Here is a 26,192-nt window from a genome sequence, read left to right on the forward strand (position 1 = left end):
AGCACATCATCTCATAGTTCTGTTGTATGAACTGTTTGAATGTTGCCTTATGTTGCAGATAGTTTTTAATTTGCACAATGATTGTCATTTCAGCCAGCTGATGTGGCAAAACACTTTGTGGCACTTTCAACAAACGCTCCAAAAGTTAGGGAGTTTGGTATTGATGAGAAGAATATGTTTGAGTTTTGGGATGTAAGTACTAGTGTGCATATATTGCTTTCTCTGTGTTGAAATTCAAGGCATTTTTTTTTTTTTTACTGTTTCAGTGGGTTGGCGGCCGATATTCACTCTGGTCAGCTATTGGACTCTCCATTGCTCTTTTTGTTGGTAAGAATATGTGCACATCAAAAGATTAGCTTTTATGCACATGTATGTGTGCAGCATCAAAGTGGGCAATTAAGAGTTGAGTCACTTGCATGAAGGGGAAGAGGCTGAGAAATGAGTTTAGTTATGGTTACTCGAGGCAGAAGAATAGGACCATGTGAATTATAGAAAACAGAGCAATGTGTTACTTCCACCTGACATATTATTCAACAAAACATGTCAGAACACTCAAGTGAGAGCGAATGTGCACCAGTTGTACAGTAAGGCAGTGAAATTACTAGAAATGCAGTGAACAAGGTAATCTAGAGCAGCCATTTGCGTGCAATTATGAAAGATGCCTTGGGATGAGGGTCTTGCTTCCTAATGTGAAAAGGCTTAAGGTTTATCATTTCGTTGTAAAATAAAGTAATCAGGCTACTTCTAAATTGAGCTTGCACCTACACTTACCTGCTGTGAATCTAGTATTAGGAGTGCAGAAAAATGAGTGGTCTTAGGCGTGCATTAGCATGTTGTGTTTTTCTTTTGTATGTACGACAGTGTACAGGATGTGGTAGTAAACATGTAAACTACAGAAATGCATAGTTGTGACTTTATTGTTCATTGTTGGAGGTTGTGCAATTGCAAGAGTTTTGTTGGCAAGCTCATAATGAACTCGGCAATTTAAAATGCTCTTTTCACTCTGAGCTCAAAAGAAACGCCCATATGTAAAGTATGCCTATGTACCTTTTAAATGCGAAGCATTTCTTGGCGAACATTTGCTACTTTGACAGTATCTATCTATCTAGCCGCCTACTTCTTTGTGCTCTCATGGTAGTTTCGTTAACTTGGTAGCTACCAAAATTGGCATAGTTTGACAGGAGTGCATGACTAACATAAGTGATAGGTCATAAATGTCATGACATGCGTGTCATGTCGGTCATGACAATGACCCAGCGAAAAAATATTAACACTCAACCACTGGAATGGGTTCGGACGTGAGCACTAAGGGAAGGAAACACTAAGGATGATGGTAGAAATCATAGTCATGAGCATGACTCAGCATAAATGACGATGACTCACCGAAAAAAGAGTAACTCTCAAAAACCACTGTAATGGCGTCGGACGTGGGCACTAAGTGAACGAAACACTAAAGTATGCTGGTAGAAGTCAGTCATGAGCATGGCTCAGAAAAAATGACAATGACAGCGAAAAAATATTAACACTCAAAAACCACTGCAATGGGTTCTGTCGTGGGTACTAAGTGAAGGAAACACTAAAGGATAATGGTAGAAGTCATAGTCATGACCATGACTGAAGAAAAATGACAATGACTCAAAAAGAATAACACTAAAAAACCAATGGAATGGGTTAGGATGTGGTATTAAGGGAAGGAAAATGCTAAAGGTTGACGGTCGAACACATTAAGGCTTTCGCCTTAAGGTCTCTTAGGTGTAACTAAGGGGACTCTTGAGGACTCGTGACATGAATGTCATGACGTGCGTGTCATGTAGGTCATGAAATAGCCGCCTACGTCTTGGTGCTCTCATGGTCGGTTCGTTAACTTAGTAGGCTCCTCCCCGCACTATGATTCGCATAACATCGATTCCCACAGGGCGTGGGATCTGTCGGCTTTATTCTTAAAGTTTGTTGATGTAATGAATCAAACCATGCCAAATGCTGGAGGAAAGCAAGATCTCTACCATCATTGCATACCACTTGAACTATCTGCACTCTGCCAGCATCAAATGGGTACCGCACGCACTGCAGAACATACATGTTCAAACAGTGTGCACATGCTGCAGAATACAGTGTAGACCGCTTATAACGTAAGTCGCCAGAGTCTCGAATATCCGCACTATAAGCAGTACCGCACTATAATCAAAGCAACAATTTTCAAGGCCCGCACATATGCAAAACATGTGCACCGAGCTGCCACGCGTATGCGACAGTCCAGGAATGCGGCTAGAACGTTTCAATTTACAGTCGAATCTCGTTAATTCGAACCAAATCACGCGGCGGCGCCTCTGACCAGCATTGCTCCGGCACGAAAGAAAAAAAATGCGGCGGAAATTTCATCCTCTCTCAAATGGCAAGGTCGCCCATTCTGCGTTGCGCCGGAACATGCGTGTACGTGCCGACTCTCAGCCACGCTACCGTAGCCAGGCGTAGAAAATGGCAGTGAACCCTTCTTTCTCCTTTGTGCTTCCTCTACTTTCTAGTCATGTGTTGACCTTGCACGCTGCGGCTACGGCACAGAGGGAAGCAGCGGCGCTGTCCCAGGCCGGCCAACGAAACTGCCCACCGGCAAATGCCCGCTTTCTGATAACGGCAGAAAACGAAACTTCGGGGAGCTGGCGCCGGCCGGCTGAAGCAGCGGCGCCTGCACGGCAGCGGGCGCGCACGGTGACAGTCGAAAGTGAGCGAGCTACGAGGGAAGGCGGAGGGGAGCCACCGAAGTGGCGGAGTTGCCGAGGCGAAATCCGCTTCCCTGCCGCCCTCTTCCCTCACATTCCACGGTTTCCGCGTGCGCCCTTTGCCGTGCCGTGCCGGCGCCGCCCGCTCCCTGAAGTTTCGTTTACTGCCGTTATTGTGAAGCGAGCGTTGGCCGGCGTTGGCAGTTTTGTGGCCCTCGCTTGCTATGTGCGCCGTGATATTTCACGACTCGCACTCAAGATTCTGGTTTCAGCCTCCCTGGCTATTCGTTCGCACCACATGCCCTTATCCTCCACTTCGTCTCTCTTTCTTGCTCGAGCACTCCTTGGGGCGCCCGTTTGAGAGGAGCATTCGCCGTCTCCACTGGCTTCCGTACTCCCAGGCAGCCGCACTGTAACCGGTATTTCGTTTCCCGCAACTTCACTATAAGCGATAAGTGTATGCATGGAGTGCTATGGGAAAATTAACGGGAGTCTGAAAAGACCGCACTATATCCGGTCCTGCACTATAAGCGGTTATGTTATAAGTGGTCTATACTGTACTTCAGTCTGGCTAGATTTTATTTTTTTACTGAAAAGCTTTGTGAACATTTCAGCAGTCCAATGAACAGGCAACCACACAAAGCAATGCTTGCATGGTTTCCTTTGTTGAAATCACGGTGCAAGAAATATGCTTTAGGTGTTGACACTCGACGCCTGCCATGGCGGAGAAGCGCGCACAGATAGTGTTTGTTGATAGCTACGGCCCATCGGCCCCAGAGCCGTAGCGCCCCCCCCCCCGTGCAGCTGTGGCTCGCGCATTTGCTACAGGCACGGTGTAACTGTAGCACATGCACTGGCCGCAGCTGCGAGGGGGCACTGCGGCTCAGGGGCCGATGGGGCTGAGCCGGCTCGTAACCTAGGCAACCTAGGCCATTGCATGCTGGTGTCTCAATAACGCTTGTCCCACTGGCGCGTCCGCCGGTTTTGCACCGAACATTATCTGGTCACGCTGTTGGAGAGTGTCAACACCTAAAGCATATTTCTTACACCGTGGTTGAAATATAGCATGAACTAGGCAGGAATGAAAGAAGGACCCATTCATGGGCACTATATGTCTGTGTCCCATTCATACTTTCTAGTTTGTATTAATATATTTGAAGCAGTATGAATTGACTTGCCCTTGTGAGCATAAGTGCTTACATGATCCTTCACTGCCACAATGAGCAGCAACTAAACTACTTGTGTTTGGAGTGTGATGCATGTACGTTTAAGCTGCCAAGAACAAATTTGAAAGTAGGCTGTGCTACTTGGAGTGGGGAAGGTGTGGCGATAAAAAATATTTTTGCGAGTTAAATTCATTAAACTTTGTTTAGTTTTTGTAATTCATTCACTGCGGCAGCACTTTTTGAAGTCTTGATTCCTGTACGAGAGGACCCACTTGTGGGTCTCTTGTCATATTTCTCTGATGCGTCGTGACCCACTAGTGAGTCACCAGGGAGCTGTGCTTCTTTGAAACTTCATCAAGGTGCAGACAGATGGTGCCATGATGCGTCAGACCGGAAACAAGAATGTTTTTCTTTTTGTCGATTTCTAGCAAAGATCTCGCTTCTGCACTGCCGGAAAGCCCTGCATAGGTGCACAGTGGGAATAACTGCTGTGACCCACTGGTGACCGACACCGCTGAACGTGTTAAATATAAAAGCTCAATTTATCAGCACTCGAAGAATCTACGTACTGGCATTTTGTATTTCAGCATTCTTTGTTGCATATGTGGTATCTTATGCACACTGTCATAACTGGCCTATAACATTCTGCTGTCAGGTGCTGGCGTGTCTACTGCCACATGTTGCATCTAAGGAACAGGGTATCTTTTGTTTTTGTTGTTGATCACTACCTGATAAATTGTCTGAGAGAGCAGTGCAGTGCACTCTATATACCAGTCTGGTTCGGTATTGCCAGGGTGTGGGTACACTGTTCTGGTGCATGTCACATTTTGGCATCTATTTGTGATTGACTTCAGGTATGGACAACTTTGAGAAGCTACTGGGCGGTGCTCACTTTATGGACCAACATTTCCTGAAAGCTCCAGTGGAGGAAAATGTAGGTACTCAAATCTCTTTGTAACTACGCAGAGGACAAAATGATTTGCTACTGAGAACTAGTAGGTTTCTTGCAATGAAACTCGTCAATTAAACATTCATGTTTCTGCCACGTCTCGTGATTGTAAGTGGAATACTTAGCCTGTTTCTACTGTGTATTATGCAAAAATTGGTCCATAGTTCGATGCTGTGACCAGAGTTTACAAGAGACTTTTGCACGAATGGTATTAATGTGCTCAGCCCAGCTCATTTTATAAGTGATTGTGAGACCTAGCTGTCTAAATTTGTTTTTCAAAGCCACTAAGTTAATAAAATAATAAAATGAAATCGAAACTTCCTTCAAAATAATTCTCATCTGAACATATTTATTTTCATTTAAACTCGTTTACCCACCGGGGTAGCTCAGTAGCTATGGCACTGCGCTGCTGAGCATGTTTGATCCCGGCTGCAATGGCCAGCTTCCAATGGGGGTGGAAAGCAAGAACGCTTGTGTGCCGTGCATTGGGTGTACATTAAAGAGCCCAGGTGGTCGAAATTAATCCAGAGCCCTCCACTACGGTGTCTCTCATAATCCACTGTGCAGTTTCGGGATGTGAAACCCAACAATTTAATCAATTTAAACTATAAACTTAAACATTTGCCATTCATGGCACCATGATTTCAAATTGGAGACACACTGATGCCTCTGTTCACAACTTTTCAAGGCATGTATAAAATGGCTTGATTCAAAAGTGTGAAATAATTGTTCTGCATGCGTTGAAGAAACGTGATACAGAAGAAAAAGAAACTCAGAAAAAAAATTTTTTTGTAGTTGTCTTGGGTTTTTCTTGTATGTATACAGGTAAGCTAGCCTGCATGTCTTTGAATGGCCGTGAATATGAATCTGCTGCCATGGCCACGAGTGGCACTGGCTAACACTCCCAGGGTTAGATTGTGTACGTATGCATAAATACCCAAGAATGTGGACGGGGACAGTCGTCGCCATAGCTCAATGGTAGACCATTGCATGCATAATCTGGAGGATGTGAGTTGGCTCCTACCAGTAGCAACTTGTTTTGTTTACCACTTCAATTTCCCCTTACTTTATCATTTCCCGTTTTGATCAAAACAACAAATCATTTCCCCTATGCTTTCCTTGGCTTCATGATCTGTTGGGCTCATAATGCGATTTGCAAAAATCGAAACCCTCAGTCCCCCCCTCCTTTTTTTCCTGTTCATAAATATGAACGCAGTTTGAATACCTGCAATGGCTGCAGAATTTGCCATGAGGTTAGCGGAGGCTTTACTTAATGATATGGAATCATTTGCCACTGTTTTCAGATACCGATCATCCTTGCTGTGCTTGGATTCTGGTACCACAACTTTTTGGAGCAGAGAGCCATGCCCTTTTGCCTTATGATCAGGTATTCAACATTTGAACAACTGGGTTTTTCTTCTTTTTGCTTATTCCTCAAGTTTTTCATATTGCAGCCCAACTATCCTCAGTGCCATATGTTGGTGTAAACCCATACCAAATGAGGAGTGGTGTAGGAAGAAAACTACAAGTAAAAGCTCTGAGCAACCTGCTGTGGTCGCTTAGTGGCTATGGCATTCTGCTGCTGAGCATGAGGTTGCTGGTTTGATTCCCGGCCACCGCGGCCGGAATTCGACGGGAGTGAAATGCAAAAATGCTTGTGTTTAGGTGTATCTTAAAGAACACCAGGTTTTCGAAATTAATCTGGAGCCGTCAACTGCAGTGTCCCTTATATCCCACTGTGTAGTTTCAGAGGTGTAACCCTACGATCTAATTTAAGTCCTTTAAGACCTCTAAGCAGAAGAGGGGGAGCCCAGGAAGCTTCATGCCCAAAACCAGCTTTAACAGGATTAGCTTATGTGAGAAAAACAGCAGAAGGTGCCATGTTATGGCTTGTCATGGAATAGAATTTAGTGCTCACCTGTGGAGTTCTGTAGCCCTAATGGGACTTGAAAGATGAAAGGGAGGACACATTGCCTGGAATGTTGGTTTGTTGCTTTCAAGACCATTAACCATGAATAGCTCAGTGAAAATGTGGTGGCCAATCAGGAGCGAGAAGGGTTTGCCATTTCCACTGCTGGTCCTGCTGTGCACAACACTGGTTTAAAGGTTCCCTGAAAAAATAACATAGTCCACAGATAGCATTCGCTGCTGTGAACATCTCAGCCAAATTTTGCTGTCGTATGCAGTGCATGGAGATCGCAAGTGGAGCGCGAAGTCACCTTTCTTTCAAACGCTCTCTTTTAAACAGAAGCCTGCTCCTCACTCTCTCTCTGGATGCTTTAGTTCGTAATAAAGTGGATTCCCATACGCGGCTGCTATTGGTAGCTGCGGTGGGCTACGCAGCCACGGCCTCCGCGAGGTGCTGCCACGACTCCACTGGCTAAGTGCACTGCGAAGAAGCATGTAGTCTTAGTTGCCTCAGCCAGCCACCGCTATCTGGTGATTGCCACCTTCTTTAATGTGACAGTTCTTTGTTTTAAAGGTAGGAAAATCTCTTTTTGGGCTTCTGGCAGAGATACATCATCTGCGGCAAAGAGAAAGAAGCACTGCCAGTGGTCAGACTTTTTCCAGACAGTTGAGTTTGTCCAGCATTGTGAGGACTCTGGAAAGCCAATGATGGCCATTGCTGAAAGCTCCAGGTGGCAAAATCATGTTAGGTTGTCTGTGCAGTAGGACATTAAGTTCAAGCTCTACGTGATGGATTCCCTTGTTCCCATTTACTTTGGCACAGCCATAAGAACTGCTGTGCCCCCCCCCCCCCCTCCCCCCCAAAAAAGCACTTTGCTTGCACAACTGAAGTGCAACCGGCTGCAAACTGGAAACTTCTATGATCATGCCACCCTCAATGTGTGACATCCTAGTCCTCTAGATTTCTACAACCTAGGTTACTGTCTGGGAGATCACTAAAGGGAGACTGACAGACAGCCTCATAATAGTCTAATGTTAAATATTAAATGCTGCTGTTTAGGATGCAGTGGCCAACATGAACTACCACCACCTGTACTGAGCATGCATCTGTTCTTGAAGCCACATTCAGTCAGTTATTGAAGCTGAAGGCAGTTTTAATAAACAGTCTTAAAATGGCAGTAAAACAAGCAGTGGTAGCAAAAATATTTAATTTTGTTGGTGTTCTTGTTGCTTTTCCTGCAGTCATATTCTTAATACGTATTTCGCACATCTTTTATAAAGCAGTGACTTCTCTTATTTCTTTGAATGCTTGCTTGCACATTTTCTAGATAGGATTATTAGGATTGCAATTTTTTAATGAATAGATTACTGTGCCAGATTCTGATGTAATCTATCTTCTTTTCAGTACATGCACAGATTTGCAGCCTACTTTCAGCAGGGTGACATGGAGTCTAATGGCAAATACTTACGCGGAGTGGAAAGAGAGTAGCATATACAACTGGACCCATTGTCTGGGGTGAACCTGGCACCAATGGGCAGCATGCTTTCTACCAACTTATTCATCAGGGTACGTAAGTGCCTTGTGAAAAATCGCATTGTAGGAATATTGAAGGCTGACTCTACTGGTGTCAGTTTATGGTAATTAAGAAACTAAAAAACACACTTGCATGAAATGCTTATTGGCATCTGTTGTGCTCTTGGTGCTGTTGGACTGAGCCATGATGAAATCGTTATGGTGAGGGCACCTATTTACTCTTTCATTACTGCTAGAAGTGTGCTCATTTTCAGTGCTTTCATGCTTCAACGTTTTATTTCAAGACATAGTAGTCGCAACATATAGTGCGATAGATAAAATGGCCTGATAATTGGTGTGTTTTGAATAAATTAAAACAGTAATAATGCTCAAACATTTTAGAATTCTTATGTGAAACTTCAAAGCACCTCAAGGAACACGACTCAAAGTATAATTTGCTGTTTTTAGTATAAGTACTGAGAGCAGAAAAAATCTGAAATGTACGAAATATCCAGCTGGCTCCTAGTTCCCAAGTTTTGCAAGACGGATCACAAAAATAAATTATGAAGCTTTTTGGTGTCAATACTAGCCATAGTGATCCCGATGCTATGTGGGAAAGCCGTAGCTTTGCAAATGTGAAAACGAGTAAGCTTCTATTCTACGGGGAGCATTTGTTTTTACTTATTTCAGCAGGCATATATTTCGTTTTTGACGGCATTAGGCTCGCGAAACAATGCTTGTCAGGTCAGGGAGCAGAAGCCTCCTCATACTTGATTGGTGCATTCAATCAGCTTTTCTGTGCAAGCAAGGAGGTCTAGTGTTGTTCAACTGACACTGGAGTCTCTACATGCTTCGTTCAGTTCCATTACAGTGCTGCAAATTAATGTGGAGTGTTGCACAATATTGTACAATAATAAATAAGGGCACTTCCCCAGGCAATGTTCAAAACGTAAGAGATTAAACTGCTAGTCAAGCTTCAGTTGAAGGTTGGTCTGAAATCGACTGCATGCTCTTGTGTGAGTGAAAACCCCACACAATGGAAAGGATTGCTCGTAATAATTTGTACATACACAGTAGAAACGCTGATGGATAAAAGCAACCTGCAGGAAAAATAAAGTTGCACTTTATATTAGTCGGAACACAACTATCAAAATAACACACTCATGAGCATCTGCCATTGTTTGACACATGGTTAAAACAGCCTATACGTCGGATTGGAAAATTAGACTACCTGAGAAAAGCTTCTTTTTTTTTTTACTGCAGCTGCCACTTAAATATTATGTTGCTGAGTCGACCAAAGCGCCAATTTTGCGTTGCCTTCTTGAGGAAGTGCTAGGAGTGCTGGAAGCCAGCTTCAACGTATACCTCTAGTTTATTATTGCGCTAGCAATTATACATATAAACACTCCACACATTTTAGTCGTTGCCGTGATGTTCTGCATAAAGTCCAGTGTGATAACATCCTAGCCGCGCACCGTATGCTGTAGGTGCGATATAAAGCATGCGAGGGTGAGCCGAGGATGGCGGCTTGACCTCGCACGTGCAAGGGAGGAAGGCGGGGGAAGCACGGTGTCTTCCACCACGCGCAAGGCAGTGAGGTGAAGGGGTTTCCTACTCAGGCAGTGGCTGCGTATGATGCGGCTGAAAGCGGCCACGCGAGCCCCATCTTGAAAGCAATCTGCGATGAGTAGAGTCAGCTGTGCGGGCTTTATCTTGAAGGTGATCTGCGGTGGGTACAGAGTCTATAGTCCGATACAACTTAAGAAGGCAGGAAAGGCCCCCCAGATGACTGAAGCGTGGTAGCTGATTGCCTCCGCGACTAAAGAAATAGTCTCACTGATGCGACTCGGCCCAGCTCAAAGCGCAGGCTGCCATATTCACCGCCGGCGGGGTCACCGGCCGTCCGGCTCATGATGCAAGTCTAGAATGACCGCCCATTGGTGAGGTTCGTTTGCATCCGCCTTTGAAGGGCAAATGCCGCTGCCTTGTAAAGTTGTATCAGACTATAGGTGCACCGAGGGCTCATAGCTTTGTGTGCGCTATGTTCTCGCCGCTTAGTTCGTGTTGCAGCGAGAGGCAGCACGAAGGTCAATTCGCTCGCTGCTGCTGCTGCTGCTGCACTTCCTCACTCCAGTGTTTTGACTGCGAGTGTGGGTGGTCATCGAGTGAGATGTGTTTCTGTTTGTCTGTGTACGTGTGACACCATGCTTGTTAATTTAGTTAGTAAACGAATGTTTACGAGTTTATAGGGCCGATAAAACTAATGTCCTTACACCGTGTAGCTGTCTACTAATTTGCTATCGCAATCGATGCTTCACCTTTCAGGCAATACTGCAACTTTTTTTTTCCGGACTCGCCAATCTGCCACAAACGGTTAAATCTAACAAATACAGTGTAGACCGCTTATAACGTAAGTCGCCGGAGTCGCGATATCCGCACTATAAGCGGTACCGCACTATTACCAAAGCAAAAATTTTCAAGGCCTGCACATATGCAAAACATGTGCACCAAGCCACCACGCATATGCGACAGTCGAGGAATGCGGCTTGAACGTTTGCATTCAATTTACAGTCGAATCTCGTTAATCGAACGACATCACGTGGCGGTGCCTCCGACCGGCATTGCTCCGGCACCGCCAGAGAGTAAAAGCTTAGGAGAGACCCCTCATGTCGCGCGCGAAAAAAAAAAAAAAAAGAAAGAAAAAAAAAACGCGGCGGAAATCTCACCCTCTCTCAAATGGCAAAGTCGCCGATTCTGCATTGCGCCAGAAATGCTGGCGCCGGGTCGGCTGGAGCGGCGGCGCCTTCACGGCGGCGGCCGCGCACGGTGACAGTCGAAAGTGAGGAGCTACGAGGGAGGGCAGGGGAGCCACCGAAGCGGCGGAGTTGCCGAGGCGAAATCCGCTTCCCTGCCGCCCTCCTCCCTCACATTCCACGGTCTCCGCGTGCGCCCTTCGCCGTTCTGTGCCGGCGCCGCCCGCTCCTGAAGTTTCGTTTACTGCCGTTATCGTGAAGCGAGCGTTGGCCGGCGTTGGCAGTTTTGTGGCCCTCGCTTGCTATGTGCGCCATGATATTTCACGACTCGCACTCAAGATTCTGGTTTCAGCCTCCCCGCTATTCGTTCGCACCACGTGCCCTTATCCTCCACTTCGTCTCTCTTTCTTGCTCGAGCACTCTTGGGGCACCCGTTTGAGGGGAGCATTCGCCGTCTCCGCTGGCTACGTACTCCCGGCAGCCGCACTGTAACCGGTATTTCGTTTCTCGCCACTGCACTATAAGAGATATGTGTATACATGGAGTGCTATGGAAAAAATTAACGGGAGTCTGAAAAGACTGCACTATATCCGGTCCTGCACTTTAAGCGGTTACGTTATGAGTGGTCTGTACTGTAGTTAAGGTTCGGCCGTCGGTACATGGCGTTGGTACGGTGCATTCAATGGAAATGTTTAAACGCACAGTAAAACTGTCGATCAAATTGATTGATTCTATAGGCACAGTAATGAAAGAATTAAAATGAAGAAATTTCAGAACGTTCACTTGACCAATGTGAAAAGATACGTACAGTATAGACCACTTATAACGTAACCGCTTATATGCAGGACCGAATATAGTGCGGTCTTTTCAGACTCCCGTTAATTTTCCCATAGCACTCCATGTATACACTATCGCTTATAGTGCAGTTGCGGGAAACGAAATACTGGTTACAGTGCGGCTGCCTGGGAGTACGGAAGTCAGCGGAGACGGCGAACGCTCCCCTCAAACGGGCGCCCCAAGCGGCTCGAGGAAGAAAGAGACGAAGTGGAGGAGAAGGGCACGTGGTGCAAACGAACAGCCAGTGAGGCTGTAACCAGAATCTTAAGTGCGAGTCGTGAAATATCACGGCGCGCATAGCGAGTGAAAGCCACGAAACGGCCAACGCTCGCTTCACGGTAACGGCAGTAAACGAAACTTCAGCGAGCAAGCGGGCGGCGCCGGCACGGCATGGCGAAGGGCGCCCTGAAGAATTTGGAATGTGAGGGAGGAGGGCGGCAGGGAAGTGGATTTCGCCTCGGCAACTCTGCCGCTTCGGTGGCTCCCCTCGCCCTCCCTCGTAGCTCTCCCACTTTCAACTGTCACCGTGCGCGCCCGCCGCCGTGCAGGCGTGGCTACCGCCGGCCTGGCGCCAGGTCCCCGAAGTTTAGTTTTCTGCCGTTATCAGGAAGCGGGCGTTTGCCGGCGTGGGTAGTTTTGTTGGCCGGCCTGGGACAGCGCCGCTGCTTCCCTTTGCGCCGTAGCCGCAGCCTGCAAGGTCAACACGTGACTAGAAAGTAGAGGAAGCATAAGGAGAAAGAAGGGTTCACTGCCATTTTCTACGCTGGCTACGGTAGCGTGGCTGAGATGTCAGCGTACACGCATGTTCCGGCGCAACGCAGAATCGGCGACCTTGCCATTTGAGAGAGGGTGAAATGTCCGCCACATTTTTTTTTTTTCGTTTTGGTTTGTTCGCGCGAGACATTGAGGGGTCTCCCCTAAGCTTTTACTCTATGGCGGTGCTGGAGCAATGCCGGTCGGAGGCGCCGCCGCGTGATTTGGTTCGAATTGACGAGATTCGACTGTAAATTGAATGCAAACGTTCTAGCCGCATTCATCGACTGTCGCATACACGTAGCGGCTCGGTGCACATGTTTTGCATATGTGCGGGCCTTGAAAATTGTTGCTTTGGTTATAGTGCGGTACCGCTTATAGTGCGGATATTCGCGACTCCGGCGGCTTACGTTATAAGCGGTCTACAGTGTATTATCAAGGAAAGTTCAGCATCTGTGTAGATGCAACAGCCTGTAAATGCAGCGCTATGTAATAGTGTTTTCATTTATTGCATACATTTGCCTGAAAACTGCTTCTTTAAGCTCTGTGTGTTCGACATTTGAACCTATGTACTTAAAGGGACAAAGTAAACTCGCCAAATAGCAGCAGCATGTGTGACTGTACTTCAGATTTGCTTGTGTTTATGCTGGATCAACTTATTCTGAACTCTGCCAAAATATCTAAATACATGCATAGCCCTAAGCAACGGTGTTTGCTGAATGGTACTGTCCTGCACTGCCATGCTTTGCAACAGGTGTGCTTGAGCAACACAGTATGCATCTTCAGGTGCAATATTTAACCATTCAAATGCCCATTTGTTCCTCAGCTGAAGTGTGTGCCCACAGCACTGCAAGGTGCATATAAAATGATGTAGACGTGGCATTGGATTAGTAACATTTCATAATACTATACAAACCTTGAAAGTGGCATCCTATGTTTCTTGTTCATAATTTGCATGAACATTCTCTAGAAGTTGTACCAACGTTGCTTTAGATATCTCTCAAAGCTTCTGCTACTCAGCACGATGTCATGTAGCCATGACGCTGCATTATGACATTTCATAATTTACAATCCTTGAAAGTGGTCTCGTGTTTCTTGCTTAGAACTTGTAAGAGCATTCTCTAGAAGTTGGAAGAATGTTGCTTTAGACATTTCTCAAAGCTTCTGCTACTCAGCATGATGTCAAGAGTTTGATTTCCGGCCCCAGCAGCCATATTCAAATGGCAGTTGAATGCAAAACACTTCTGTACTATGCTTTGGAAGCACATTACAGAACCCCAGCTGGTCAAAATTAATCCAGAGCTACCCCCAGCTGTGAAGTACTACAGCGTCTCACACAGTTTACTGTGCAGCTTTGTGACATTAGACAGCACAATTTTTATCCCTCAAAGCACTTATCGGAAGAACTGAGGAAGAAACAACATGCATGCCAGATTTTTCCAGTTATTCCAGTACCAGAGATTTCCAGTACAGTGCAGCACAAATAAGGATGTCATTTCGTCGGTAACACATTACACACTAGTTCTGTGGGTCAAGCCTACCGTAATGTGTAAGCAGATTAATCACTCAGTATTCATTACATTCTAAATTAATCACTTTAGTGATCATGCTACTTAAGGTTGGCGCTCAAGGCATGCCCAGTTAGGTATCTGAAAACTGGCGCCAGTTTTGAGATATACTACGTTGCAAACTTCTGGCAAAACGTGTAAACGTTCCACTTATTTTCTCACCAAGGCTTCTTTCTTTATGCACTGTGGTATATGTGGAATGCCAATGTATTTTGTGGTGGAGCTTGAGGACAAATATCTCGAAAGTGGTGGCAGTTTTGGAATTCCTACAAAGTGGACATACCTTGAGCATTGACTGGTTGTACTTCTGCAGTTATAATGTGTGCCCTAAAGCAGATAATTAAATTTTCATATGTAAAATTAGAACTGATCAGAGATTACTGCAGAATTTTATTGGCAGAGCAATCATGTGTACCTTTGTTTGTGCGAAACACAAGGATGTTATACAAGATGTACCATTTCAGCACCTTTATGCACAGAAAACATGTATAAGCATATTGGAACATCTCAGAGCTTCATCTAACATGTTTAGCACCATTAAAACATTTCCAGCTCCTTAAATTAAGGTAAGGAAATAACTTTGCATAACTTCTGCGTGTCACTCTTTTCTCAAAGGAGTCCTGAACCAACCCTTGGGTTTGGTGAAAGAACAGTCTGCGGGTAGAGTATGCTGCTGTGAACTTCTCAGCCAAATTTTGCAGTTGTGCACAGCACGTGGAGCTCGCAAGCGGAGCGCAGAGTCACCTTTCTCTCAAACGTTTTCTTTTCAACAGAAGCCTGCTTCTCACTCTTTTCTGGACGCTTTAGTTAATAATACAGTACAGTCGAATCTCGTTAATTCGAACACGCCTAATTCGAACTGCAGGTTTATTCGAACTGACGCTGTGGTCCCGTCAAAGTTATGTGTATTTCAATGGGCGAAAACGCTCGGTAATTCGAACGCAAAAGCATTTACGACGGTTAATTTGAACATACCGCGGACCGACACTGCTCTCAGCAGCGTGCCAAATTATGCAGCGGCGCCTCCGACTGGCATTGCTCCGACACTGCCATAGTGCAAAAGCTTTGGACAGACCCCTTAATGCAGCGGCGGAGGCCCCAGTCCGGCAAACGCTCGCTTCCCGATAGCGGCAGAAAACGAAACTTCAGGGAGTGGGCTATGCTGGCGCTGGCACGGGGGCGGCGGGGAGGGCGCGCGGGAGACCGTCGAAGGTGAGGGAGCTGCGCGGGAGTTGGGAGAGAGGGCGACCCAGTCCGGCAAACGCTCGCTTCCTGATAACGGCAGAAAACGAAACTTCAGGGAGCGGGCTATGCTGGCGCCGGGGCGGCACCGGCACGGCGGCGGAGGCGGGCGCGCACGGAGCCCGTCGAAGGTGAGGGAGCTGTGAGGGAGTTGGGAGAGAGGGCGAGGGGAGCCACCGCAGCCACTCCCACCGAAGCGGCGGAGCTGCCGAGGCCAAATCCGCTTCCCTCCCACCCTCCTCCCTCACATTCCACAGTGTCCGCGCGTGCCCGCCATGCCGGCGCCGTCCGCTCCCCTAAGTTTCTTTATCTGCCGTTATCTGGAACCGAGCGTTGGCCGGCGTGGGCAGTTGCGCTCTTTATGCGCTTGCGCGCCGCGATAGTTCACGACTCGCACCGTTCGTGCATCATGCTATGGTGCTCGAATACTTCAAAAATATGGCCTTCCTTTAATTCTAACAAATTTTCGAGCCCCTTCGAGTTCGAATTATCGAGATTCGACTGTAGCAGATTCCCATGCATGGCTGATATTGGCCAATCAATGAAGAAGGATGTTTGGGTCACTGTCCTTCTTCCTGCTGTTACTGTGTATATTTATTGACGAAGTTTAATGAAGACGTTGAAGTAAGCAAAAATTTGCTTTCGATTTTCTATAATAATTGTGTACTTTCGCAAGAAGCCTACTATCATCTGCTCACACTCGACCACGGCTGCCTGTGTAGGAATTAAACTTTGGCCTCCCTGCTTATCGGTGTTGAAGTCATTGGGTCTCGCTAATTTCGTCTAGTTTCGAACGCTCAACTAGCATCGAACCACGCGGAAGTTAACGTCAGACCACACGCATGCTTGCTTGCCACCGCGTGCTCACTCCTGGCCTCTCCTGGTTAGATGCCTTGGCAGACTATTGATAGCGCTTCAATGTGCACAAGTTGGATGTGGCTACTATTCGTTGGTCAAGCTGGTGAAGGACAAAGCTGGTCTGCACCACGTAGCGTGGTCAGACTGGAGCATATGAGCGCGAGCATGCACTCAAACCCTGTCGTGCATGAAGCAAGCGCTGTGCATATGCATTATAGATGCATGTAGCTGTGGTCTGCTACGTAGCGTAGGTATTGTATTTACTCGATTGTAACGCGAGGGGCGACTTTTCATTGCATCCATCAAGAAAAATAAAACCGCGAAAGTAACGCGAGGGGTGACTTATAGGTTGCGTCCAGCAGGAAAAAAAAAGAAAAAGAAAACCACTGAAGTAACGTGAGACCATCGGATGCATGAAAAAGTCGCAGTTTCGCCCGAAAGGCAAAACATCAATTGCGATAGCAAATTAGTAGAGAGCTATACGGAGTAAGGATAGTAGCTTTATTGGCTGCATAAACTTGGACACATTCGCTTACTAACTGAAATACATGGATAGATCACACTCGATGACCGCAGACAACCACTGTCAAAACGCTAGCCCGCAGCCGCGCAAAGTACAAGTACGCAGAGTAGAAGCCGCACCCCGTCTCCCGCGCTGCCTTCCTGCTTTCCACCTTTCGCGTGGGTTATTGAGTCGCCAGTTCCCCTTGCGCCCTGTCACGAGATAAGCATTTGGTGCCGCGGCTAGACGTTGCCTCTCTCCCCACCCTCCCATTCTCCTACGGCCTTTCGCAAGATGGAGATGTTGCGTTTGCTTGTTCACTTGTTGATTAGAATTGGGTGCATCATTGAACTTTTTTAGACAACTTGAATTTCGGTATTCGATTGTAACGCGAGGATCAACTTCAGGTAGCAAAAGTCTGGAAAAAAACTTGCGTTACAATTGAGCTGCAGTACCCTGCGGCCGCCACAAGGTACTGCGGCTCGCTGAGGACATCCACGTTCGGCTTACATTTAGCGCGTCGTAGGCGCCAAAATTGGAAGTAGTGGCATCTACGTTAGCATCCAAAATCAAATTTGAACTGTGTGCCATGATGACGTTCAGTAGACGGAGCGTTGTGGGCATGCCCCGCTCCCTCATAGCCTTTGCAATACAAATCATTGAAGGAGTGGATGCACCGCGAACGCTGTGTTTGAGTGCCAATAACTCTGCTTCTGCTGAATGCATTGAAGTTTTTTGCGGAAAATTATTTCTGAAATAGCGTATTTTAACTTCAGATGGATTTCTCCACTTAGATAAAAAGTGGTTCAGGGCCCTTTTAAATGAATTCAAATTATAGTTAACTGAATTTAACTACATGGGAAAATATATTTTCCTTTGCAATGTAGGTATTCCGATTCTTACCACTGCACCGCGGCACTTCCGCTGAAGTGATGGATTGTACACCTCATTCCAGGATGGATCATAAGAGGAAAACGCTGTCACTGCCAGGGCGTAGCCGGGGGGGGGGGGGGGGGGCTGATGGGCTTCAGCCCCTCCAGAAATGTTTTCGTGCTGGCATGCACCGCTGACCATAACTACCACCGATGCCGGGAATCATTCTGGATTTTGTCTACAATGTCTTTTTTACGCTCAAAAAGACATTTGGCACGAACGTTGCGTATTCGGGCTGGGTTTCGTGGCAACGCCCTTGCACCTGGAGTCACGTACACATGGAGCCCCATCCAAGCACAAACTTTCAAGGGCTTTTCGATAGCGAGCGGGCGCGTTGCGGCATCTCGCAGCGGCCGCGGAATCTACGGAGCGCATGGATTTCAATTGCGAAACTTTATGGGTATAAAGTTCTCATAAACTTTTGACGCGAAAGGTGCACTGACATTTCCAAAGACGTGCTTTAGATTTTCAATTCTGGAACTTTATGGGGTTAATGTTTTATTAACTTGGGCCAACATGCGCGCACTGGAGCCCTCGTGTCCAAGCCGTTCCAGAAATGGAAGCACGCGCTCGCAATCTTCCACACACACGAAAATACTAAATATCACCGTGACTGTCAGCTAGCAGCTGATAATTTTCTCCAAACATTTTCAGGAAGCGTGCCCAATGTGATCGATCAGCTGGACCAGGGCAGGCAAAGTAAAATATGAGAAAACAGAAGAAAGTAAACGGCCTATTATTGAGGAATTTTTTTTTTTTTTGCGGGCGACAAGGTCTGGCTCTCCGTGGCCACAGGGACAGTGGCCCTATGGATTTAAGCATAGCCCCCGCTGCAAATGCAGGTATTTCAGAGCGCTTCTTCACATGTGGCTGATTGTGGAGATACATATCTGAAGAACCATTTGGAAAGTTGCCCCAGTAATGCCTCGTATTTAAGCCCAGATGCGCAAAACCAAATTATAGAAATTTGTCCATGTACTTAGATTTAGGTGCACGTTAAAGAACCCCAGGTGGTCCAAATTTCCGGAGTCCCCCACTACGGCGTGCTTCATAATCAGAACTGGTTTTGGCACGTAAAACCCCATAATTTAATTTTTTATAGAAATTTGTGGTGAAATTATCAAAGAAAGCCTAGATGCAAAAGCAGGCTGCTTCTCCATACTTCCTAACGAAACGACGACATCGCTGGAATCGAACAGCTTACTGTTTGTGCAAGGTACCTAAACAAGCATGCCAACGACATCGAGGGAGTGTTTTAGGTTTTAGCACCGGAATAGATGCCCATCTCTCATTGCCACTGCAGGTTCTATGTAAATGTGTAAATGGGTGCGCAGATTCTAGTCACGCTTCCAGTGACCACAGCCAGTGCAGAGGAATATTTTTAACAAGAGTTTACTAACAAACTACTTACGCTCTACAAGTCTGTGGAACGCATGGTTAGGCTGGCGCTTCTATACACCCACAGAGACGTAGGCATCAACGTTTCCGAAGTCATTGACCGCTTCGCTCAACTTCCCCGCCGAGAGAAGGTTGTCTTTTAGATATCAAAGCAGCAAAAATCAATGCAAGTAAAAAGCTGTGTCCTTCAGGTCCATAAGCTTTAATTATGAAAACCTATGACTGTTCATTAGCTTTTAAAACCGCAGAAATTTTCGCCGTTTATTTAGCAGTTAGCATCATGATCAAAATTATCATGCGAATACGAAAATTATGAGGACATCAATAACCAATTTTGACCGACCTTGCTCATTGAAAGCCCGGCCCCGCGGCGTTTGCCAAAAACACACTCTGATATTGGGTAGTTCAACTTGCCTCTGTGGCAACTTGCATCTGTGGCTTCGTTTGTCCTTTTCTTCCTTTTTAGCTACCTGCTTTTATTTCTTTTTTGAAACGAAGCAATACCCTCCTTTAATTCTGGGTGCAGAATAATTGTTGGCGCTATGCAGGCAGTTAAGTTACACATTTTCGTACTGATTTCTCCATTATTCCTCTATATTCTACCCATATGGCACTGTCGCGCGACCGCCGCATGGCCCGAGTACATATCACAATTTCTGCGATCATAGTTTCGTTCTTGCCTGAATCATCTGTCTTTCTGTGCGCAAAGTTTACTATCGGTGACTGTGCTACATGTTTATTGTCTTGTTTGACGCATTATATACAGTGACGTTTGCTTAATACGTAGTTTTATTGGAGACTTAGACGTATATTTAAATATCTTGTGGCAAGGTTTTGTGTATACAAGCAGTGAACTTTGTTTCCGGCGACTCTTTTTTGCCCTTTAGCGAGTTGTATCTTCGCATTTCTAATGTATATTTGCAGAACTCCTACTTTTTATTTGTACTCACTGTTGCGAGTATAATCTCGGTGTAATTACAATACACGACCGGTTACAGCTGCTCCTGCGCAATCTATTGCAACGAGGGACAGCGTCAGTGAGGTTTTTCCTGGCCGTTGCATATGTATAAAAATGTAAACAAGGTTCTTGAATGACAAAGATTCATCAAAAATTCGTCCTCAATTTATTGATTTCATGGCCTTTACGTTTTTCATATCAGCTGAATGCACTGCTTTGCTGGTTTCGAACTGATATAGTTCTAAAGTTCATGTGATATTTCTTACTTATTAAATAGAAAAAAAAAAAAAAAACGCGGAAGAATTGATATCAGTTATTTCTGCCACAATTTTAGGGGCATACAATTATTCTTTATGAAAAAATACATATTTTACTTGGCAGTGCATAGCGTTCAATAATTCGTTTGCAGCATCTAATATACAATGACATTGGCAATGCAGTTATTATTCATGCATTTGATATCCCTCAACAAATTCTATAAGGAGGAGGCGGGGCTGCAACCTGAGCCCCCCGAACAAAATTTCTGGCTATGCCACTGGTCACTGCTAAATGATGGTGTTAGAATGCAGAAGCTGAACATAAATGTTGAGTGTTGGAGGTGCTCAAACAGCATCAAGCTAAAATGTGTCTAAATCTCTAACTTCACATGAAGTTAATGCCTCATTGTGCACCCTATCTCTTAACATAAATCAGATCTTGTGCTCTCATTGTGTAAGCGGTTTTTGTGATTTCATTATGCACTCAGATTTTGCATCCTCATTGTACAACCACAGTTTTCACTCTTTCCTTGTGCTGTTGAATTTTGCAATTTCTTTATACAGCTATACTAGTTCTTGTCATGCACCTGGATTTCACGCCCTCATCTTCCTGCCATTACACCTCATTGCATTAAATTCGCTTTATCTGTATTGCTATTTTTTAAGAGTTACTTGGTCTTCATTGAAACACCAGATGTATATTCATTGTCAAGAACACTGCATTTCAGAAGGTACCTGTGCATTGGAGTCTGGCACAGTCATCATCATCATCCACGTCTTTGCTACTGCAGGACCTCTTCTACTGATCTCGGATTACCCCTTCCTTTTCAGCCCACTCCATCCTGTGCCTGTAAATTTCTTAAACTCATCATGCCACCTAATCCTAGTACTTGCATCTTTATTATGACTTCAGGCAATCTTTTTGCTTTGCACTATGTATTCCGGCTTAGGTCAAATATTCTGCAGTATAGAGCATAACTGCTTTGCACATTTATTAGGACCTTAGTCGTTGCAAAATTAGTTCCTTCTTTTTGTAGGCACTCGCCTGATTCCCTGTGACTTCATCGCACCGGTCAAAACTCACAACCCAATCAGTCACGGCACTCATCATGAGGCAAGTATTGCTGTGTGCTGTACCTTTATGAGCAAAGTTATGTGGACTTTGAATTCCACGAAATAGGTGAATACAGTCACAGAATAGCTATGCACAGTGAAATTTCTATGCATTGTGGTGTTTCCACAGCTAAGTTTAGGCTACGCTTCTCATATAAGTTCCACAGTTTATATTCATTTCAGGAACCTGTGGTCCACATCCTTTCACTCATGGGTGCACATGCCAACACCTTGACAGTACCTTGAAGAAACAGTGAATGCCATTATTCTGACATGTCTCTTTTTTTTTTTTTTAGATTTTGTTGGCTAACTTCCTTGCTCAGCCAGAGGCTCTCATGAAAGGGAAGACAAAGAAGAAGCGAAAGCCGAGTTGGAAAAAGCTGGAATGAGTAAAGATGTACTTGAAAAAATTCTTCCACACAAGGTAAGTTTGCCAAAAAAGTGAAAGGAGTCTATGCAAAACTGAGAGTGTGTATGTTGTAATTGCTAATGAATTTTGCTGTATAAAAGGGCAGAGGGTATATTTAGAGCGTGTTTTCACATGGAAAAACTTTGTGTTCAGTAACTTTAGCTTTTGCTTAACTCTGGCAATCTGGTAGCAGCATTCAGTGGTGTGGGACAGTTACTGCACCATATTAAGGTGTTAACTTGCATTACAAAGACATGCAAGATGAACAAAACCATTGAAGGAAAATGCCATGACCACCACTTGCGGAGGTAATCTTTAGGTTTTTTTTTTTTTTTTGCCTGTTTGATAAATTTCAGTGGTGTGAACATAAAGCTGGCATTATGTGCAATAGCACACAGGAGGAAAACTTACCACACCCACTGGTGCAGTGCATGTACTCTTCACCCTGCAACAACTTTTGCTATGGCAGCTTTATAAATTGATGAATGAAACTTTACATGATGCTGCTTCAAAGGCATTGTATATGCTGTATGGATTCTGCTGCTTCTGGGCTTGTCATAACTTTTTTTGTATCCCATCTTTTAAAGGTTTTTGAAGGCAACAGACCAACTAACTCGATTGTGTTGACAAGATAACACCATTCAACTTAGGGATGCTGATTGGTAAGTGCATCAGCAATTCAAGTAGTACTGTATTTGGCTTCCTTGAAAAATTCGTACAAAGATAATTTTTCATTTGCAAGAATGTATGAGCATAAGCTCTTCACTCAAGGCATCATGGGACATCAACTCCTTTGATCAGTGGGGGTATGTCTCTCTTTGCACAGAATGCTCTACTAGTAACGCATACACACACAAAAATAACATTGACTATGGTGTTTTGCTTCTGCTAAAAAATTATAACATTTTAAGTGATCTTGTTTTCCAGTGTTGAACTCGGGAAGCAACTGGCCAAAGCCATCCAGCCAGAGCTAAAAGGCAAGAATGAAGTGTCCACTCATGATTCATCGACAAATGGCTTGATCAACTTCATTAAGTCATTCAACCAGTAGCTCTTTGGTGGCTTGGTGGTATTAATATACTTAATTATTTAAAGAAACATTTTCAGCTGAGCAGCATCTAACTTAATTTTCAATAAAAAGTGATCTGAAACCTGTGAAAGGCATGTCAATGAAGCTTGCACTGAAAAAATCTTCCTGAGTATTCTAGCAAACATCTATCAAAGAAATCGATGTATTGGGGAAACTTTTAGACATTATAATGAAGAAAGAAGAATATGTTAGTAAGATATTCAGAGAGCATGTTGCTTGAGTTATACTGCTCCAATAGCGAGTAGCTGCATTACTTCAATAAAGTGATTGCTCAGCATGTTCCATTTGTTTCTATTTAACCGATATCTTTTGCAATAGATCTGATGCAGGCAAATAGAGACAGGAATATATATGCCTAAGTTGTAGCCTATATTCTGCTGCATTCTCTCTGTAGTTTTCTTTAGTAATTGTTGGAATTCATAGGTGTGTGTGTGTTGTACTCCTGTGGTGTACCTAAAGAAAATAAATGTCATGTTAGTCAACCTGTCTTGGATAAATTAATGGAGTAGATCAGGGAGTGAGACAAAGATTGGACTGCAATTGATCTTTAGTGGAATGCACAATGTACCAACTTGTGCTTTCTCTCTCGTTGGTGACCATATAGTTGTGGGCACTACAAGAGTATGCTTTAGGTAGCGAGCTAAATGCTTGTATTGCTTGAGACCAAAGGTGGGGAAGATGACACAAGGCTGAACCTCACATCAACCTCCAATCAAAATTGAGGACCTTACTTGGCCTCATCCCGTGAGGTTGAATTGCTGTCTGGAGACCTTGCCTCAACATTTGGTGGGCCTAACCAGGCTCGTGATAATGTAAAGCAATTCCATTCTGTATTCCAAATCCACCATTAGGCCTTCATTGTGGGTTAGTGGTGGATTTGGAAAAAGAACAGTGGGCGTAGTTTTACATTATCACGAACCAGGACCTCATGTGAAGCTTGGTATTTGATGTTGAAAGTTAACTTGTTCTTGGGCGAGTGGTGATATTGTACCGCAAAAATTCGGAAAAGGAAAAAACCAGGGAAAGGAATGAGCAGACAGAAAGAAAAGCGCTACACTCACGACTGTTTATTCCGATGCCAACCATGCTACATATATGTACAGTGCAAACCTGCGGTAACAGGGGTGGCAAAGCGCAGAACACTCCATCAACCGCAAGACTTTATCAATCACATTTCGACATCATATAAAGAAATTGAGGTTTGGCTGACACATTCTTGACCATTGATTCAGATATGAAAAGCTTCTAACAGTTCCTGCGCAGTTTTATTTGCTTTTACCCAGCATCCTCACATCAGAAAACCGTGGTTCAGAGGCAAGATAGGCAAGGCGCTGAAAGATGCACACTCAAATCCTTCTTTAAACTGTTTGCATGGGATCATTTGGTCATTGATGCAGTGGCCAGTTTGCCCAACATAGGTTCTACCACAGCTTAGTGGAATTTGATATACCACTCCTATGGAACAATGCATGTAGCGGTTGACGTGCTTCGCTGCGCATCCTTGCACCGCGCATCCCATGATTCGAGGGCACAGGCACGCAAGTTTGTTTGGGTCGAAAAAAAATCTACACTCACTGGCTCATCAGAGTTAATTTATGTTGGGCAAGCACAGGTATGTCGTGGTTTGAACTAGATAAATATGGCCGTGCAGTACACACTGCTGCATGTCGGGGTACGCCAAAGCATGTACATTTTACAGCAATATGGCTCACACAAAGCAGTGTGCCACTTAAGTTGATTGGACCAAGTTGTACAGCTTGTTGACATGGTATCTGAGTGTGTGTGAACATTGGGTATACGCGCGTTCTGCAGTATGCCCATAGTATAGGGCGTTGAGTCCAAGTACGGTGCCTACTAATTTCAAAGTACGCAGTGACTAGAAATTTTATAACTAACCTCAATAATGAACACATTCTGTTTTGAAAAAAAAATTACTCTGGCTTTCATTGTGAGTTAATCTATACACTACCGTATTTTCTGGTCTAAGACGCACCCCCCTAAAACGGCAGTTTTTCCAAAAAAGAAAATGTATATAAGCCACACCGGTGTATAAGACGCACCTGTTCGTTCGGTAAGAGTTCTGCAAAGCATTGCAGAACTCTTATCAGCATTTTGACAGCGAAGCTGTTTAAGCCAGCCGTAATTTGTGGTGTGTAGCCGTGGTAGCCATAGCAACCCAGAGAAGGAGGAGACCGCGTGCATGCGCGCGTGGTCTCCTCCTCGCCAGGTTCCTGCCTTCCCGACCCCTGCCTCTCTTCTCTCCGCGGCGCGCTGAGCCAGGAGAAGAAAAAAAAAAAACAGGCAAGTTTGCATTCGGTTGCGCAAAGCTTAGGCATAGCGAAGCTTACTGGACTACTGCTAGGTATGAACTGGTTGCTGCTAGATCTTAACTTGGTTTTACTTAACTACGCATGTAGGAAGGTATTTAGCGATAATTTTAGGAGGTACCTTCCCTTTCGCGACATTTCGCGTGACTAGCGCTGGACGCATCGGCGCCTGCGAGCGACAGCACTCCTGGCATGCTGCAAACGCAGGCAGGCTAACCAAGTTTGGTACAGTGCCAAGAACGCTCTCACTTGCCGATGCCGAACATGTTGGCGACATTTCCCGTGACTAGCACTGGATGCGTCGGTGCCTACGAGCGACAGCGTTCCTGGCATACCACAAACGTAGGCAGGCTAACCAAGGCTGGCACAGTGCCAAGAACGCTGCTGCTTGCCGACGCCGAACGCGTTGGAGGCTAGCTGCTCGATATCAATCGGCCAGCTTCGCTGTGTCTTGAGCTTTGTGCGGCCTAGTGCAAGCTTTTTAATCAGTCATCCTTTTGAGTTGTGCAGCATGAAATAAATAAATGCATGTTTGTCATGAAACAAGCCCACTTTGCGACTTTGAGATTTAGCACTGTAGCATGCTAAAGCAGCCATATTGTTTGACTCATCTGAGAAGGCATAGAATAACATATGCTTTTGTTTCATCACAGTATGCAGAGTGAAGAAAGTTTCAAAGTTTGTTATACACTACTACTTAAACACCTTCTTAATGCATGTTGAATGAAGTGTCGTGCAGACCTTAAATTATGGATTTTACGTGCCAAAACCAGTTCTGATTATGAGGCACACCGTAGTGGGGGACTCCGGAAATTTGGACCACCTGGAGTTCTTTAACGTGCACCTAAATCTAAGTACACGGTGTTTTCGCATTTCGCCCCCATCTAAATGTGGCCGCCGTGGCCGGGATTCGATCCCGCGACCTCGTGCTCAGCAGCCCA

At 45.1% G+C, this 26,192-nt stretch overlaps 1 pseudogene; it reads left to right on the top strand.

Annotated features, from left to right (window-relative positions):
- Nucleotides 1-93: 93 nt before the first annotated feature.
- LOC119435099 (glucose-6-phosphate isomerase-like) lies at nt 94-23,404 on the top strand (annotated as a pseudogene).
- The last annotated feature ends 2,788 nt before the right edge of the window (nt 23,405-26,192 follow it).

This window comes from Dermacentor silvarum, unplaced genomic scaffold, assembly GCF_013339745.2.
Source record: "Dermacentor silvarum isolate Dsil-2018 unplaced genomic scaffold, BIME_Dsil_1.4 Seq446, whole genome shotgun sequence".
NCBI classification, from domain to species: Eukaryota; Metazoa; Arthropoda; class Arachnida; order Ixodida; family Ixodidae; genus Dermacentor; species Dermacentor silvarum.